Genomic DNA, 14,119 nt, shown 5'->3' on the forward strand with positions numbered 1-14,119 from the left:
ACAAACAAACAAACAAACAAACAAACAAACAAAAAAACAACACTGATACAGAGTGAAGAGCAGCTCGTGTTTCGGGTGAATGTTTATTCATGTTGCTTCAAGGCCAAACTGCAATTAAGACAAAAGCAGACTAAAAACAAACCCGCAAGTGAGAATAATGTTTTGAGAGGATTAAATCTCAGAAACACACACTATGGTGTATTGTACATAGATCTACAGTTAAGCCTTGTTTACCTCAATTCACTTGTTCACATAACAACACACTGCAGCAAGTCACGCAGTCAATTTATTCTAAATAGCAAAAAATAAATAAATCACAGGTTTGTCTCAGCAGAAGAAAAACACTCGCCCCAAAACAACAATAATCAAAATAACTAATAGGGCACAGCTCGAGTCCTGCCACCTTAGCTGGGTTAGAATCCGTGATAATCTCTAACAAAGTTGGTACAAGGCCACTGGGGCACAGTCTTGAATGATTCATCTCAACGGCACAGTTTGTATGGAGGAAGCTTGATGCTGGCAGGTTGCCAAGTGGTGCTATACTTTCTAAAATGACTCTGTGTGATACAGGCCAGTGGCAAATTGAACTACGAGCCCTTGTTCACCTTTTAATTCCAAAAATAAAGCGCAGCCAAGCCTCAAAGGCATGTTCGTAGTGCGGCTGAACCACTACCTGAATAAGTAGTCTTTTACTAAGAAAAAGTACATTATGGTGTTTTTTCTAGTTTAAAACTAAGAGTCTCATGACGGTCCTACTGTAACAGTAATATATCACACAGAGGGACTATAAGGTGTATAACACAGCACATAATGCAAACAGATTCTAGCTCTATGCAATGTACTATATATGGTGGGTTGTAGTAATAGAACTGACACTATAACTATTCCCCCACAACAGAAATTCTTTGTTAAAAAGATTGCCCACACATGCAACAAGCAACAACAGATGTAGTCTAGATAGACGTTCAGTATGTACTGAACTGTTGCACCTTTACAACTGTGAAGAGTGGCTGTACTTTTTTAATTTCAGTTTTTGGAAAGACGGTAAAAAACAACAACAACAACAACAAAAAAAAAAGCTTTGTGCTGTGAAACACCATGTGGTACACACACACACACACACACACACACACACACACACACACACACACACACACACACACATAGATGATCTTGAACTCGGTCAACATGCTTTATATTGACAGGTTTGGCACAAACATCTTTAGTTGTGCTCTGTCTTATTCAGAACAGTTATTGTTCTTAAAGCGATGGCGGTTTTCACAACTGATTACGTCTCTATTGATCTGACCTGTTTTGGTTTTTTTGACACTTGATCTCACAAAAAAGCAAATTGTTTAGCTTAATCACTTTCTTCACGCTACTGTTCTCCTCAAAGATGAAACTGGATATAGATAAATAATGGATGGATTGATTAGTATCTGTCCTAGTTAGGGAAATTACTTAACGGGCAAAAGAAATGATTTACCATTCACTGAGAGCAAAAGCCTTTAAACGTCGTTGTTATTACAAACACTACAAAATATCCTTTATCTACACTTTGTCCTGAAACATTGCCCTTCTACAAAGCAATTACAGGCAAACAAAGAGCTGCAAGTACTTTTTTGGAATACAAAGGAAGGCGGTGCTGAGAGGACTTCAATGTTTGAGCACTTGGACACTGAGTGATTAACCTTTATCTTTCAACTTGTCCCCCGTCAGACATCAAGAGTGAGAGGACGCTCACAAGGAAAGATGGCATGAGACATACTACACTGTAATGTACCCTCATTTTTGTGGGATTTCTGCTTTATTGGAGTATTTTTTTTTCCCTTCTTTATACTTAATACACATTAAAGTGATGGACACTTTAATTCATGACTAATTATGATCCAGTATCAATGTGACATTTGCTATTGTGCACGAAGACTACTTTAAGTTACTGTATGGTACTTCAACTATTTTTTCAATGTTGGTACAGTATAAATTACACATAATTAAATGCACTGTAATTGTGTGACAATTCAGTCCATGGTGACCTAAAGTAGCTCATGCCATGACTTGCACTGCACAATATGACTGTTTAACCTCATGGGCAAACAGGGTCTTGCTAATGAGGAAACTGTTCCAGGTGAATGTAGTTTTCTTTCCACAACACCTTGGAGCTGTTCTCATGATAGGTGGCAAACATTTGCTCACGCTGGCCTCTTGGTTATACACCAAGCACAAAGTGATCAACTGCATCCCACTATTGCTATGGCATCTACTATTACTTCTCTATAATACAGTATACATGTACATTGGCAAGAAAAAGTATGTCAACCTTATGGAATTTCTAGGTTTTCTGCATAAATGGGGTCTGATCTTCATCATCAGTCAAGAGTATTAACAAATATAATGTTTCAAAAGTAATAACACAAAAAACATTCAGATCTTTCATGTCTTTATTGAGAACAACCATAAAAAGCTAATTGTGATAGTGGAAAAAGTATGTGAACGTCTCATGTGTGGCTCTCTTCAAGTCGTTCCATAGCATCTCTATTGGGTTGAGGTCTGGGCTTTAAATTGGCCAGGAGGTGGATTTTGTTTTTCTGAAACAAAACATTTTCACTTTGCCTTGCCTTTCCAGCTTTATATAAATCAAAAATGTGTGATCGTACATCCTCTGAAAGCTCCTTTTGGTGAGGCATGGCTGACATAAGTGTATTGTTGTTCTTGTGCTGAGCAACCTCAAAACGCACATCAGTTTTTTATGGTTGATCTTAATAAAGGCATAAAAGATCTGTTTTTCTTTTTTTTGGTATTAGTTTAGGCACATTATATTTGTTAATACTCTTGACTTAGATGAAGATCAGATCATATTTTATGACAAATTAATGCAGAAAACTACAACATTCCAAAACCTTTTAAATAAATAAAGGTCTTACATGCACTGAATGCTACAGATATTCTCAATAAGAGCAGCTAGATGTAAATAACAATATGAGCTTTTCAATTCTATGATTGTAATGAATTACAAAATGCAGATATTTCAAAGGAGCCTGGCAAACACACAGTAATTTACCGTACAGCAAGTGTGCTGCAGCTGCTTTACGTCTGATGTTTCCTGTCACAGAGATAGACTATTGGAATTATAAGCTACATGGTAAATGTGCCTCATGCTTCTCATTTACTGGAAATCGATTTTCAATCATTTCACTACAGCTTCTCTTCTCAAATGCTTACAAAGCTGAAGCATGTTGAACTACAATTGAGTTTGGAAAAAGAGGAGGGAACATAAGAGGGTATTTGATAAAATAAACACAATACTGCAAAACACAAAATTGGTATTTCTGCAATCAGTGAAAATTCATCCAGTCGTCCAGGTGAGGTTCCCTGGAAGTTGAATTATAGCAACTGGACGTCTTGCTATTGTTGTTTTAGCTTTTTGTTTGATTTGTCATTGTGAAATAGTATCAGGTTATGTATTCAAAGCTGAAAAGGTTAGAACTACAAAAAACGAGTGCGACTGCACAAAAGCAAAACTGTATCATGTGGAGGATTTATGTCAAACTGAAATGCTTTTCTTCACCGACTTGACAGTGTCAAGTAAAATAACTGTGAACCCTCTTTTTGCAACAGCTGGTGATTTAGTGTGTGATGCTGATCAGAACATAAACAAAGGAAACGTGGGGGGGAAATCGCCTTGTGTGTTGTACAACTATGCAAACCATTATGTAAGAATCTGTTCAGAGTAATGTATCGTGGTATAAGAACATAACAAGCAATAGTGAATACAAATATTAGTAATTTAAGAATGAATTACATTTTAAAATCATCCACTTCACTGGATTATATACTGTATGCTTGAGTTATTTTGACCCTATGACAATGATGTGACAGAAATATGAACATTTTGCTGTTTGAACTGGCAGAGATATAGTAGTATACACTACACTGTGCTATGCTCTGCTGAAAGGATGCACTGGTACATTGCTTTTTATCTAAAGTTTGCAAGATATTTATATATATAGACCTGAAGGCCACATAGTTTGTATATTATCAAAGTAACTAGTCTCAGCTATGTAAAAATTTAATTCATACAGATATGAAAAGAAAAATGATCTTGACATTTAATAGTCAGCCTTGACATAAAACATTTATGTTGCATATTCACTTTTTTGCAATTTCTTATCATTATTACTGATAGTTAGGATCAATTTTGAGTGAAGCTGTGTCATCTGTGTATGCATGACATATACTTTTAGAGATAATATTATAGAACCTGTGGTAAAGTTAAAGATTTGCATTTATGTATAGTCAATTTAGGAGGAGCCCTGCAGTACATTGTCCATGCTTCTTTGAGCAGAATCCAGTCCACCTGTGAAGGAAATATAATGTGAAATGTTTTGACTTTGCCTCCTTTTTTTGCCTGTCAAGGTGTCTTCTAACACAATTTTCCCATGTGGCATTTGAATATGCCGAACATGTTAACTGATTTCTTTTAAGGTTGTTTTTCTGATGCCTTTAATAAGAGATTGGCCTGTAGGAGAGGCTTTTTACAACACCCCGGGCTAGTCAGGAAATCGTGCCGCACAATAGCTGCAAAGCTGGATTTGAAGGTAAGTCTCCTGTTTACAAAAGATATTTTAATTTGGCTAGAGCTAATTTAAGTGAGGAGACGACACATTTCCCCTTAGATTCTTCCATTCAAATATTACCTCAGTTTATTCTTTCAATAGACTAAAGACAAGGTCTTTAATCTTGTGCTGAACCATTAAAACCATGTCCATTTATCTTCCTCCATCAAATGCCACCATCCTCTCTTTTCAAAGTCTAATCCAATGGTTCTGTGGATGAACCACCAACAAGCAAATACACTGGTTTAGTGTTAGCAGTTTTTTTCACACTGGCAGAAAAGAGAACATACATTTTACATTTCCTCAGTCACATGACATTACAAGTATCTACTCAACTGGAACTCATCTGATTTCTATCACGGTTTCCTAATAAGTGTTGGATGGAGAGCGCTTTCCTTTCTGTTTCAAAAGTCAAAACTGACAGTGCAGTAGTGTGATCGTCTTCGTTACATATCAATGCACAGATGTAGCCTACAGTGAAGTTGACCTTTTCTCTGCTCTTAGGGAAAACCCCCTTTTTAAATTGTACTGTAAAATAAAGACAGATCCACGTTACATCAAAAACCTAATCTGAAGTTACCAAGCTGATAAGAAAATGTATTTTGCTTATAAAGCAAATGCAATACTATCCTCCCCCAGAGTTCATAGGCACACTGGAATGATAACTGAAACAGTGCTTGAGGAATACCTAGGGGAATGACTGAATGGTTAGGTTTCCTCAGTTCCTTCGGCTAAAATGTTTCTCTTTAACTCCAGCTTCAACTAAAAGCTCCTTTTCATGCAGCCATTGGTGGCGGCCCCAGTGCTTTAGGATATATAGGATATTCATCCACTTGTACAACAAAACACAGAAATAATGTTGCATTTAAAGCGCATCATTCTCTACAGTAACTCTGCAGGACTGAAGCACTCGTCATCCTCCTGAGCTGTGCCTCGTACATTTTCAGCTGCTCCACTTCAGTAATTGACTAGGGATTTTGAGGAATATCATTTCCAGCCAGGCTATGTGTTGCCTTGTGCAAGGTCCTGGTACAGTGTCACCTTCATAGACTGTCCCATTGTTCTTTACGGTATTTTGAGATGGAAGAACAGCTCTCAGACCACAGGCATCTCTTCATATGTTTTGTCGTAATTGCAATAGATCAAGTGAAGTTAAATAATATGGTCAAAGTATAGGGTACAGCATACAAGCCTGGCTTAATAAAGTAAAGTCAATGTACAGTAGAAACCACACACTGCTCCACAAAGACAGAAAGAAAAGGAATGCACTTCTTTTTACTATTTTGTCTGCCTGCCACCCTGGCACACTGAGCCCTAGATGATACAGCTATAAATATGGAGGTAGCGGGGCATCAGCTCTTTTTGCAAAGCAAATGTGTGTTTTTAAGTCACAAATGCACTTGACTTAAGGTCAAGAGAAATAATCCAACAGATATCCATCACTCCAATCTCAGTGTCTCGACTTTCCAAACTGCATAATTTTATTTTAACCTACTCATGTTCTGTTACACTGCAACAGGAATCGCTGCAACATCGTGCGTTTGTTGTTCATATTAATGCTGTGTCTGCATTATGCATCAGCTCCCGCTACATTTTATTTTGTGTCAGTCCTACATTGTGTTGCTGGTTTGTTATGTCTCACTGCTGATGAAGTTAAAGTCGTTTTGCAGCTGTTTTATATTTCACACCTGTAGATGCAACTGTTATTTTTTCGCACTTAACTAGCTGTTAACTCTTTTTGTCTTCACAGATGGCCAGTCTTGCATTTGTTCAAATGCTGGAAGATTACAGGGTGAAATATTGTATAATCGTCATGCACAGCCTTTACATGGAGGAGAGAGTAAATGTAACTGCCAATGACTAAATGCACCACATTTCAAAAGAATATTTTTTTAAACATGGTGGTTGGACAAATATTCGAAATAACACAACAAAAAAATCTTCTCTTCAATAATTACATGTGAAGTTTAAGCTGTAGTTTCTCGGCGAAAATACCACATTTTTATGCACCAGACTGTTGCACAGCTGACTTAACAATGTAACAATTTGTGTGTTTTTTTATGTTTTAGCCTTTTGGCAACAGTACAAAGATGTGGGATTGGGAAGAGTCAACAGAGAATATAATGAAATTCAGAAAGCCATACTATTAAAATGCTTTTAGGTTTCCATGTGGGAACAAAACAGATAAAAAAAAGAGTCTGACGATTCTGTGGAGACTGAAAAATAGACAGAAAATAATTCTGTATACTGTAAACATACAGTATACTATAGATCATGACCCCAAAAGAGAAAATAGAATGAGACACAGTATGAGACTTTTTAGTAATCAACTGACCACTTATTTGTTCGCTAAATAGATGAACAGTAATCAACAATTAAATCTATGCTGTTATTCCACTCTATGAAATGAATTAAACAACGACAAACCCAGTGAGATCAGGACGAGCGCATGAGATTCTCTAGAGCATAGTTGATGTAATGAGCAAAAATGCTTAACTGGCTAATTTGCACACAAGTGTCCCAAAATACACATTTAACAGGGCTGTGTGTGGGTACTGAGAATGTCAGCAGCATTAGGTCCTCAGTGGGAGTTTAAATGAGGGGAGAGACTGTACATGTAACACAGGGACTAGTTCCTGCTGGTTAACAGAGAGCAAATTTACTCCATGACTTAACAAATCACAAGGCATCAAATAATATTTTTGTCTTTAGAGATAAATACATAAATATTTGTAATTAAATGTAAAATGAATGTTAATTGTATATAGTTTTTTGTTTATAGGCATCTGATCTAATAGGAGCTTATTAATCTCTTAATATTATTCTAGTGTTACTAAAATGGAAATACACTCTACTTCCTGTATTACCACTGGACAACCTAGCAATGACACCTACGTTGTGAGATTCATAATCTTCCTGGGATTCTGGGCTGGATAGAAAGATATTGAAATATGACAGCATCATTCAGAAAAGCTGTGTGTCACATTAAATTCACTCAGGGGTTCCAGACAGCAGCTTGATCCCTGCAAGAGTCATGTTGGACTGTTTGTTTGTAGGAGATGGAGAAAAGATTTGCTCCCCCTGCACAGACGTCTGCACTGGCCCATTTTCCCTCTAGAGAGCAATTTGTTACATCTGAATGTAGAAGTCAGTTTTTGAGGCATTCGGTATCTTAGAGGCGAAAGAAAATAAATCAGATTTGCGCTGAGCTCAGAGACCGTTAAAGACTATGAAGTTGCTCAGCTGACTGGGAGAGGCTGTCGTTCAGTGAGCATATAGGTTAAAGGATTACAACACAGCTAAGTTACGGTAGACTACTGTGTGGGCATCTTACTGTGTTAGTTCTACTGCCTGCATCCATCAGCAAATGCTGTGAGCCAAAAATAGCTGCAGATGTAAAGTAGAAAATCATTAAATTGTGTTATTGAGGATTTTTATTTTCTTCCTCAGGCATTATTCAAAAATATATATTTGTTCATTCAATAGGAATCTAATTACATTCTGGCATTTTTCTTTGTGCTATTTATATGCGTATTAATTATACTAAAATTAAATTTTTATCAGCTACTGAAATAACTGACTCACTACTTCATGGTGCAAGATGGAAGGTAGAGGAGGGGCGTTAGCTTTAATTATCATCTAGAAAAATCCACAACAATAGACCTATTAATTCTTCGCACGCTCTGCCCTTCTTTAGAACAATGTTCGCTATTGTTGAAATGATGAGTCAAAGTGTTATAGCTGTTTTTCAAACTTCTCTTCTTTGCCATGTAAGGGTCCTGGCTTCTGTGGAACCTGTCCAGGGCCCTTTTTGTCACAGCAATAAAAATGGTTTAGTCTGGTGGTCACTGGGGAAATCAAGTCAACTTCAACAGGCCCCAGTTCAGACTCATTCCTAATAAGGTGGCTTGAAACCAGTCATGGGCTAAAATTGTTCCTCAACGTCTTCTACTACAATGGATTTCTTCAGTCTCCCTACTTGTAGCCAGGAAACAGATGGAAAAGCAATGAAAACTATTCACCACTCTGTGATTTTCACACTTCTTATAAATACAATATACATCTTAAAATTCTGTAGGCACAAGTATGAGTAGAACAAAATTGCCAATTTCAATAATAGACCCTAATTTCTCTCTTTGCATTTAAATATATTCATTGCAGACCAAGAGAAGAGGAGGACATGACAATATCTCTACACAATGTAAACCTGTTTTCAGCAAGACTACATAGTAGTAATAGAGTTTCAAGGCAAAACCCATTAAAAACAAAATGCTGAATATACACAGAACTTCATTTCAAAATATGATGTTTTAGAAAGTTCTCGCTGCTTCCTCATAATTGAGAAGAATCTAATTAATGACAAAGAAAAACACTCCAGCTGGGAGACTGCTCCAGAGCCTTGTTAAGAGATTGAATACAGAAAGTAATTACAGTATGCATGTAGGAGGATCAGAATGATTAAAGCTGGGAGCATTTTTGGATGCAGACATGTATTAACAAGACACTGAATACCAGGTGAGTGCTATACTGTATGTGATGAAGGGTCCTGAATCTGAAAAAGGATGGAGAGGGTTTATTAAAAAGACCACCAATTTTGTTAAAGATCTATAGTAAGATATGAAAATAAGCTAGAGTGTGAGCATGTTCGAGTGAAAAAAGAGCAGAAATGCTACATTTCTAGAGCAAACACGGCGGAGTACTAGATATGTCACAAGGTATGTCACAAATTCACATTAATAAGGGAAAAATAAGTCAAAGCTTTGATTTAATACAATTTCAACAACTTAATTTATTTTCCTGGAAGATCAGCATTTTGAGCAACTGATATAAATATATTTTAATACTGGGAAGCGTGTTTAAGTAGGTCCTATGAATAGGAAGTGGGAGGGAGGCTGTAATCGCCTGGGGCTCTTCAAAACACAGAAAAAGCAATATCACAGTTTTAATGCCAACTGATAATTTGTGGTGAAAGAGGTCTAATCGTCACTTCTAAACAGTTCTGTGTATTCTCCCAGGAGGGGGAAAAGCTCTTAAGATGCTTGTAGTAAACAACATGGCTTTAATTTTGCTTATATTTTATATATATATACTGCATAAGTATAAAGTGTAACTACTTCTCTCAGTTTTTTTATTCCCCTGTTCCTCTCTTTCAGTCGTGGGGATATCTCATCATTTTCCTTACTCTTGCACCGCTTGAGACACATTCCCAGCACCAAAGGCTGGTGACATGATGAAATCTGGTTTTGGATTCGTCTCAATGTAAAACCGCGAGACTTATTTATGTACCTCTCATTTCCCATTTAATTTTCTGCGGTATCAGGCAGATGGTTCCTATCTGATAATCAATATAACAAGTATTTCTCTGCATGTTTCTGATAACCAGCAGTGACCTGCTACAAAAAGCCAATTAAAGTTAAATGTGGACTTTTGCACACGTGCATTATAACATATAACAATATGGTATAAATGTGTGCAGCAAAAAACAGATTAAACTGTAACAACACTTACATTGGACCATATACTTTATCTCTGAATGCAGATTTGAACTGAAACAGTAAATCAATTAATTTTTTTTGTCTGACAGAAACTGACTCAAATATTCTGCATAATTTTTTAAGTCTTCACTAAAAGTTAACATAACAAACTTTACCAAATTCTGGACTGTTGGTGATAAAAAGAAGAAACCACTGCTAGTTGAAACATAAATATAATTGCTGAACTACTACTATTATCTGCATTGTTATCATGGTAGCATTTCCTCAGTGTCTATACCAACATCCTCAGGGAAACAGCCTTTCTTAACTCTCGAGTCCTGGTCTCCAGTCTCTTGTGCAGCTCATTGCACATTAATGCACAGAATATATGAAACCATTACAACCTGGCCAATTCTGTTTTGTGATATGCTGCAAAAGATCATCATCAAAGTCAAAAGAGGGAGTTCTGTCATTACTGACTGTATTACAGCGAGGTGTTACTTTGCTAAAGACGTTTACAGCCAGCTGAGATGAAAGTGTGCACTGTATCAGAGTGCAGGGAGTCTGAGCCTTTTTAACACTCACCCACACACCCACATTAACACTGCCATAACTGTCATACCGCCGTATAGTGACAAAAGACCGTACGGCCAGAAAACAGAGAAAAAGCACAAAAGGAAAGTGGCGTTCCACATGGCACAGATGCAGGCGGAAAATGTGCATGAAGGCAACACAAACAAACCGAGAGGAGAATGAGCGTGACACAAAACGGGGTGATACTGAACAGGGGAACAACTGTTCGACAAGCAAAGAGAAAATGAAGAACGCCTACCTAAAAGAGGGGCTACGTCTGTCACATGGAGGTGGTTCGCATATGAAAAAAGTCTGACATTTTACAAATGACCGTCCCCACAGCAGACTCAAACAGCACCACTGTAAAAAATAAAAATAAAAAGAGAAAAGCAAGTACCTTTTATTCGACGTTGTCATTTTACATAAACTATGCAATGCGCTATATTGTGATGCACCTCATGTTTTGTAGTATCTTTGCTATTACAGACATGACTGATTAAAAAACAACACAGCTCCAGGTTTTGTGCAGTCACACAAGCATTTTCTGGCTGATTAGATCCTTTCTCTCAGGACCATGTACAGACTGTGCTTGACAGACATCTTCTGCACTCTCTTATGTATGGTTTTGCTGCGCCTGTTAGAATTGGACAAATAATACTTAGATTCTTATATCTGTCATACTTTCATAGCATTGTACTTACATTATGGATTAGGCACACATACTTTATATGTCTTAGTTTGGTGTGTGTGTGTGTGTGTGTGTATGTGTGTGTGTGAGGGGAAAGAAGATCAGTTCTGCTGAAGTTTTTGCCATTTGTACTGGCCTCCTGCCATAATTGAAGAGGTCAGGAAATGTAATGCCATTTCTTGGTAAAGAATGTGTCAAGCTGTGCTTTCAGAGAAGAGAAAGAGCTGGCAGAAATACAGCAAGAACAGAAGCTGCACACATGTCAACCTATTATTAGCAGGCCTGTGCCCAGGCTGTTTTTTGGACAAGTAAATACTGTGCTATTGTCTTCCTACAATAGCTATTATGGTCCTAAATGGACATGATGCATTGTGTAGCATTTCGCCGGATGCCCTTCCTGACACAACCCTCCCCAGTTTTCAACAGGCTTTTGACTGGCACCCAGAGTGTGCAATCTGTCTTGCTCAGGGACACTTCGATGAGCAGGACGAGTCGGTTCACAAACTGCCAACACTAGAGTCGATGGGCACCCACTCTACCAACTGTGCCCCTGCTGCCCCCCCAGGGTATAACGGGTAATTATGAAATATACCAACAATGTCTACCTGTTCTATTCCTCTCATGTCTAGAAAATATGATCAAGTAAATATTACTGATGCACGTTTCGCACAGACCAAGTCAGCTATGTGAAACAAAAGCTCAATATAAACACGGACAACATCCACATTAATACTAATTGTAAGCTGAGTGTAGCTGAGGAAGCAACACTGACTAAGCAATACAGTGTGTTTAAACCGGGGATTAAGGCTTTAGACTCCCTAGACTAATTACACCTTGCAGAAATGTGATTAGTGACAGCAGTCACAGTAAGCAGGGCACAGACACAGACATACGCTGTGACAGGTAGTATGAGGACAAGCTCAGCGGCAAACAAACAAACAAACAAACAAAACAAGCAAACAAGTGCTTCCTGGCACAGAACCTTAGTCACTGTATAATCAGATGGACATGTAATGGATACTGTTGTGTGGTTGAATGAGAAACAGGGTTGTTTGGACAGAAAAAGAGATATAAAATTAACCAAATAGGTTAGATTATTTGTCTAAGTGATTCTAAAAGTAATTTTCAAGTTAATACATTTCACCAAATTTTCTTCTAACAGTAAAAAGATCGTCTACACTGTAAGCTACTTACACTCAGCTCATTTTGGGGAGATTTTCCCAAACCCTCTCGTGCACGTTTCAGCCTGAGCTTGCATCTCCTTCAGACAGCGGTACAGTAGCAGTAACTCTTTTTGTTTTCCCTCACAGAATCAGCCAGACACAGTGAAATGGGATGAAGAGTTGCAGTGACTGCTCACAACTTCATCTGACCACGCAAAACATGTTTATAGACAGGTTAAGGTTGCAACCAAGCAAGTGCACATTATTAACCCTTTACAACAGTTTTAATAAAAAAGACAATTTCAAACTGGCATCTTTACCCAAACATTAGAATAAATTCATTATAGTTTTTATACATCATATTATAAGTCAACGCTTTACGCACTTTAATGAAAAAGAAATCACACACTAAGATGAATAATGTGCTTAAAGTTTGACATGCTACTGTGCAACACCTGCACATCCAACAATCTTGCACAACCTACGCATTTCTACCCGTATAAGTGAAGGAGACCAGTGAGCCGAAGTAGCTGCATCACTGAAGACCCAGGCAGCCACAGCCTAACAGGAACGGGCTGAAGCAGGGATCAAATCCCCACAAAGGCAGGGACAACCGATGGTGGGGATATAACGAGGCTGATTATTATCCGAGCTATGAATCTGTTCACGCTGCAAAATTACAAAAAAAAAAAAAAAAAAGTAGAACCACGATTAGATCCAGCACCACCCAAAATAAGTAAAGCTCTACCCGCATTGCGCTCGTCATGTCGGACAGAGAAGAGAAAAGGCATCGCTGCTGTGCCTACCTCGCTCTGTGTCTCCATCCCACTCAGACTTGTGGTCCTGATGATACGCGGCTGCTTCGCTCAAGCATCCCAAAGCACTGTTGTTCGGCTAGAGGTGTGAAACTTGATGGCAGTGCGACGGGGCTGACGTACCGGCTGACGAGGCAGAGGTGACCAATCAGAGCGCAGTCCGGTGGATTTCCCACCAATCCGCTCAAAGGGGGAAAGCGCGTGTAGGGGGGGGGGGGGGGGGGGGGACATCACGCAGACACGAGTAGCAAGGTAGATTGACGCTGTGGGAGAATTTCAAGTCAACTTGCACCGCAGCTCCACCGCAAGTTGTCACAAGCTGGATCAGTGTGTGCAGTGAATGTCTGGGATGTGCTGAACAGACTAATGTGCGATTACCAATAGATTAGAACAAGTAAATGACAATTGGGAAAATAAACTTAAAGAATAAAAGTTAAAGAGATTCAAAAATAGGTAAATGTATGGTCTGTGGTGAGCTGCACATGGGCAGCATATTGTCAGTATATAAAAGTAAGGCTAATACATAAAATAAAATGTGTACCCAACCCAATTACCCAACTTTGAATATGAATTTTTTTAGCTTATTTTACCTTTAATATAATTTTTTGTACGCAAACTGTATGTTGAGCTTGTCCACTCCCATAATGTAATATGCTTATTTGTAAAATTAATTCATTTCCAGTTTTACATACATGAAAATGGTTTCCTTTTTTACTACACATCTGCAGTGTGAGCTGCAAAATCCCCTCTAGGGTGTGGATAGCTACTGAAGAAGATTATACTGATGGTG

General features: G+C 38.1%; 1 protein-coding gene across 1 annotated transcript in view; it reads right to left on the reverse strand.

Moving 5' to 3' along the window:
• Positions 1-13,385, reverse strand: part of b3galt1b (UDP-Gal:betaGlcNAc beta 1,3-galactosyltransferase, polypeptide 1b) — a 34,814-nt gene extending 21,429 nt beyond the window's left edge. The window contains exon 1 of the mRNA XM_026376989.1: positions 13,321-13,385. The gene's annotated coding sequence lies outside the window, so the exon portion shown is untranslated. The remainder of the gene's footprint in view (positions 1-13,320) is intronic.
• Positions 13,386-14,119: the final 734 nt, after the last annotated feature.

Source organism: Anabas testudineus, chromosome 21, assembly GCF_900324465.2.
Source record: "Anabas testudineus chromosome 21, fAnaTes1.2, whole genome shotgun sequence".
NCBI lineage: Eukaryota > Metazoa > Chordata > Actinopteri > Anabantiformes > Anabantidae > Anabas > Anabas testudineus.